Source organism: Mustela nigripes, chromosome 5 (assembly GCF_022355385.1).
Source record: "Mustela nigripes isolate SB6536 chromosome 5, MUSNIG.SB6536, whole genome shotgun sequence".
NCBI classification, from domain to species: domain Eukaryota; kingdom Metazoa; phylum Chordata; class Mammalia; order Carnivora; family Mustelidae; genus Mustela; species Mustela nigripes.
In genome coordinates, this window is record NC_081561.1 from 24,834,474 (window position 1) to 24,840,473 (window position 6,000).

The window sequence follows — 6,000 nt, forward strand, 5'->3', positions numbered from 1 at the left end:
TGGAGCTTTATCTTAAGGAATTGGCTCACAAGATTATGGGAGTTGTGGTAAGTCCAAAATCGCCCAGGGGGCAGCAGGCCAGGGACCCAGGAAGAGCCAGCACTGTAATTCAAGCCTGAACACTATCTGTGGATGGAATTCCCCCCTGCTGGGTTGGGGGGTTATCAGTCTTTTGTTTTATTGATGCCCACCCAGATTGTGGAGGGCAGTCTCCTTGACTCAAAGTCCTTCAATCCAAATTTAATAATCTCCCAACACACCCTCACAGAAACATCACAGAAACACAGAATGACGACTGACCACTTATCTGGGCACTGTGGCCCACCAGGCTGGCACATAAAACTAACCGTCACAACTATTTTCCTATTTGAAAGGTTAAACTAAGAAAAGGCAGGCAATATACCAAGTGTTCTCAAGGATGTGTGTTGTTTTGTTTTCCTATAAACAAAAGCTCTGTTCTTATCTGGACCTTTTCTTTTCACTTTCGTTTGCATGTAAATTAGAGTACTGAGACTCTGAATTTAAACTTTTCCCCCAAAATCAATTTAAAAAAAAACAGATTAATGTTCTTGGTCCCTGAATGTGCAGGAGAACGTATGAAGAGAGGGCAGGGACCAGAGAACCTTCCCCTGGAGTTTCCAGGTTGTACTAGACGGAGACCTCGAACATGGTGACTATTGGCAGGAAACTGTGCTATTCGATTTGGGAGGTTTTCTCGAACTGAACTGACTTTCATTTTTTTATTTTAAAATCCTACTTCTTTACATTCTGTGTTGTTTGACTCTCATTTCTAGCTATCTTTGGACCAAAACAGACAAGTAATGAAACGAAACCAAAACTTAACAGACGTGATACCATGTGTGATAGCACACAGCGGATGAAGCCTACTGGCCGCCATGGGCGAAACAAGCTCCCTGAGCCCACCTCCTTTGCATTCCCCTCTATTTGTAGCTTTTTTATGGCAATATCATGGAGGAATTCCACATGGACTCACGTTCTGAAGATAAGACCACTGGCGTCCCAGTCATTTACTAAGTTTACATTTTCTGATCACCATTGCCACAGATGTCCTTCTGCAATTTCTGCTCTATTCTCTTGTGACTAATCCTGGCCTCAAAAGCCCCCTCCTTGAGACACTGAGACTCTTTCCGACTAAGATCCTCTCTTGCTGAGTAAGTCTGATACACCCTGTTTACCAGAATCAGCAGGCTTCCCTGATGGGTTTTGTATGGGGCTATGCAAGGATTTTGCTTGTAGTCTCAAACCAGAAGTACTGCTGGGCTTGGCAGCCTTAAATCCACTTCCTGGGTTTAACAAAGCGTTCCCACTCCTGGGCTCTGGAGTTTTCAGGCTGAGAAGACAGAATAGATGTGTTGCTCTTCTTTATAAACTAATCATTCATATGAAGTGACAATAACAATCACTTCTTATCACTCAAAAACAGGTAACACCTCATTGCTGTCCAATGACATTCTGCAAACTTGGGCTAGCAGAACACTCAGTACACAAGGGGTAACAACCCCATACTCCAGACCGACCACTTAGACTTATCTATGGAGGCAAAAATCTCAATAAGAGAGTTAGGCAGTAACATTAATTTCCAGCTGTAGACAGTAGCAATGAAAGCCCCCCTGGTCTGCCCCTACACCCGCCCCACCTTTTGGTTCCCTGGTATAGACCCAAACTGAGAGTTCAAGCCCACCCCGTCCTCTTACTAGCTGGGTGAACTTGGCCATGTTATTTTCCTCCAGTGGGTGTCAGTTTCCAGATTTATAAAGTAAGGGTAATAATAGTATTCATTTCTTATGAATGTGATCACACAAGCTAACACACATAAAGCACTTGGAAATACGTCTGTAATGTCTGATAAGTAGGAACTGATATGAAAGTCATTCCTGTGTATAAACTACAGCAGGACTGTGTCACTAACCACTGGTTTTTAAGAAGTGTGTTCCCTGCAGTATCTGTGACAAGTGACCTCACAACCACACCTAAGAAGCTCTTTGGTCTACATAGCATTTTACTGGGCAGTGTTGGTCAAGTCAAGTTTCGGTTTCTTATTCTGTAAAATGGGACTGATATCACCTCTGCTATGGGGTTATATTGGAGATTAAATTAAATGATGTCATGCATATAATGCCAGCTCCGTGCTTGGGACCTAGTGAGGATTCAAAAAAAAAAAAAAAAAAAAAAAGATAGTTGTTAGAATAAATGCCGCTTTATACATCGTGAGTTCTAGATAGTAGCAAGGAAAACACCTCCAGTCCCAGAGAGGATGGGGACCTGGCTGATGCTAAGAACCCATGTTGGCTGTGACCCATAATTGAGGAAAAGGAACAGCCTTCCTCAAATCAGGGATCCTATTCGGTGCCCTCCCCACCCTCGCAGAGGCACTCATCCACTTAACACTGAGGGTCAAAGCCTGAGTGAGATACCGCGGTGTTTGGAATTGGAGGAACAGATCCAACCTGACCCAGAGAAACAGGTCACTGGCAACGCAGAGGGAGACCAGCAGGGACTAGAAGGTAGGAAGGAGCCTTTGTAAAACCGTAGCCGGCAGGATTCGAACCTGCGCGGGGAGACCCCAATGGATTTCAAGTCCATCGCCTTAACCACTCGGCCACGACTACCTGCTAGCAGGTGCCCCTTGTCAGCGACTTAGAAGGTGCGCCACCTCAGAGGCACGCGCGCACCTCTCCCCGCGGCGCGACATCACGCCGTAACGGGAGGACGGAGAGACGGTTCGTGTCACTGTTAAGTCTGCGAGCGAGGAATCCCCTGCGTCCACTCAGGGGACAGTCCTGGGTGAAACGCGTGGCGCACAAGCAAATCCAAATTCGGCGGGGCGCGTGGAATTCGGAGAAGCCCTGGGAGCCGCGGGGGACCGTCTGTGCCCAGAACTCCCGCCCCCGTCACCGCCGACTGCCCGCCCGCAGGCAGGGACCTCGGAGCAGGTGGCGTCCCCAGCGACCTCGGACCTGCGGATGCCGACGGTGCCTGGAAGCGGCCTGGAAGGACCCGCAGTGGTCCGCGTACGCTTTCCGCGCTCAACGCCAAGACCCAGGTATCTCGGCGGGCTGCACCCGCCCCGCCGCGGAAGAGCCGGCTGAAGCCGGGCGGGGACGGGGGTGCGGGCTGGGCGGGGGCAGGGAGGGTCGAGGAGCAGAAGGCGACGCTGGGGAGGTCCCCGCTGGTCGCCTCCCCAGAGAGGGAAGCCCGAGCCCGGCGCATGGGGGCGAAGCAGCTCGACCCCGGGGTTTCCGGCCTCGGGACACTGTCCGCGCCTCACACACAGCGGGGTGTGAACGCCGCCGACTCAATCTACCCCATTGGCCGGATCCTTCCCGCCCGTCGTCCTGATGCAGGGGCGCCCTACAGAACCGGGTTCTTCTTTGAATGGAGGATTTAGGGGCCACAGGGTTGAGCCTTGGGAATTGAAGTACTTGATGGCAACACCGTCACAGCCGGCTCGGACAGACCTCCGGGTACAATCGGAGACACCTTCCAGGCCTGAGGCCCTCGGTGTCTCCAGCAGGTAACTCTCCCACAATGTTTTCATCGAGGGCCGGTAAAGAGGGCTGCGCCCCTGGTGGGTTCAAGTGGGTCGCCCGGGAAGAAACGCTGCAATCCTACGCCCTCCCACCTGTGAATGAGACTTGACTTGAAAACACTCTTTGCTGATGCAATCAAGATAAAGCGAGGTCATTCTGGATTGGGTTGGGCCCTAAATCCAATGACTGTATCCTCATAAGGGGGGGAGATTTGGAGACATACGAACAGACAGCCGGGGACAAAGGCCATGGCAGGAGGTCGCAGGGATGGGAGCAGGGCAGGCGCAAACACCAGGCAGGCCAGGGAGGAAGCCTTGACACAGCCTCCCTCAGACCTTCTGGAAACAGCCAACCTTGCAGACCTCTTGAATTCGGGTTTCTGGTGTCTGGATCTGTGAGAGGAGAAATTTCTGTTGTTTTAGGCCACTCCCTCTATGGTAATTTGTTGGGGCAGCCCTAGGACGCTAATAAATCTCCTACCTCTTGTGCTTGGAACAAGGTCCCTATTCTCCGTCCTGCTTCTCAATTCCACCAAGGAAGCTCACACAAATGGCTACTTCCTGCACACGGCAAACTTACTTCGGAGAGAACTCTTCTAGGGAAATAATGCAAACTAAAGGAAATTATTTGTGTGCAAAAACTTCTGTGATACTTTTAGTTATAATAATACCATAATTAAAACATCTCCAACAATGGAGGGGGTGGGTATATAACTTACGTTATCTATGGCTGGAAGAATGTTGCAAGGCTATTGAAAACAATATTTTGGAAGAGGTTGTGATAGCTCAGGGAAGAAGCGCATGATAGAATGTTAACCGAAAAGAGCCAGATTAAAACTGTATGTAATATATGACCTTGATTATGTACAGTTTTGCTTTATGGATATTTGGAAGTCGGGGGGGGGTGGATATGCCAAAGTATTAGGTTTGAGGGTTGTGGGGTTTTTTCCCCCTGTGTTTTGCTATGATTGAAGCATATGTCATTACTAAAGTCTTTAAAATGAAGAAGCAGAAATAATGACTATTGCTGGACTGAGAAGAAGGGATTCTCTACACATGAGACTTCAGCATTATTCAGTAGCCACACATGTGCTCAAGTGGCCATCATGCAAAGACACTACTTGTTAAATATCTTGGAGAGGCCAAGTTTTACGGAGAGATTGAGTGCAGGGCCAAGGTCACAGAGCTGGCCCCTGAAAGCGAGGGGAGGGTTGCAGCTGGGACATCTGAATTCAGCGTAGGGAGGGTTTAGGGCAGAAAAATGCCGCACTCATTTTGACTTTTGTTGTTGTTGTTGTTTTAATCAGTTCTGTCAATTCATTTTGCTTTTAAAACTAAATATTGTGTAATTTATAATGATGATGATAATCATAATAATTTGAGAAATAATTTGGAAGACTGAAGTCCAAAGCCAGCTACAAAGGTGAGGTCGTGGCTGGAAGAAACTGCCTTTCAGATATTCAGATTTTGAGAAAGAGTCCTCAGCAAATGACAGTATAGGTTGCAGTGTGTGTGTGTGTGTGTGTGTGTGTGTGTGTACACTTTCCTCAGATGCACAAGACAGGCAGCACCAAACAAAAACCCTTAAAATGCTCTATAATGGGTGATCTCAGTTATAGTATTTTTCAGAGCAAGGTCTTCTGCTCTTGGCCTTGTTAATTTAGGAAAAGCTTTTTCTTACAAATTAAAATAGGCCAGTTTTGTTTTGGTTTGTTTTTTAATGTGGCAGGAGAGTGGCACCAGACCAGAAGGGACTTGTCAGAGGCTCTGCTCCTGGGCCCCAGGCATCACTCAGACAACGAAAGTGATCCCTGAAGGCCTGGAGCGAGAATCATCCAAATGGTCAGGATGGGAACCAAACTTGAGCTCGGAGTGGTAAAAAGGATTAGAAAAACCCATCTCCTGCCCAGGAAGCCAGCCCTGAATGAGCTGCTCAGACACCACAAAGGCCACAATTTTTACTCATCTACACATATGCTCACAATGAAACCAATGGAAAAATATGGCCAGTTGGTTACTAGAAGGGCTTTTGTGGGGTTTTTCCCCAGAGAGAGAGAGAGAAAGAGAGAGTACCACCAGACAAATGGGGGGGGTGGGCGGGGGGCAGGAAGGGGGTCGGTGGGCAGAGGGAGAGAGAGGATCTTAAGCAGGCTCCACACCCAGCACGGAGCCCCACACGGGGTCCTATCCCACAACCCAGAGATCATGACCTGAGCCAGGATAAGAGTCAGATGCTTAAGCAACTTAGCCACCCAGGCGCCCCAATTTTTTTGTTTTTTTAACTCTCTCCTTGTGTCTTTCTCATGAACATGGATGCAAAGAGGTGAGTGGAAGTTAAACACACACTGCAATGATTCCTCACACGGGGAACATGCGGTGTGATCAGGAAATAGAGCTGCGACCACGCCCCAGAAGCTTCCTCCTGCCCCACTCCCCATCCACAGATTGCT

The 6,000-nt window shown here is 48.5% G+C and overlaps 1 non-coding gene across 1 annotated transcript; it reads right to left on the reverse strand.

The window, feature by feature from the left end:
• Positions 1 to 2,548: 2,548 nt before the first annotated feature.
• Positions 2,549 to 2,630, reverse strand: TRNAS-UGA (transfer RNA serine (anticodon UGA)). Its single transcript has one exon. It is a non-coding gene; the product is annotated as a tRNA-Ser (tRNA).
• Positions 2,631 to 6,000: the final 3,370 nt, after the last annotated feature.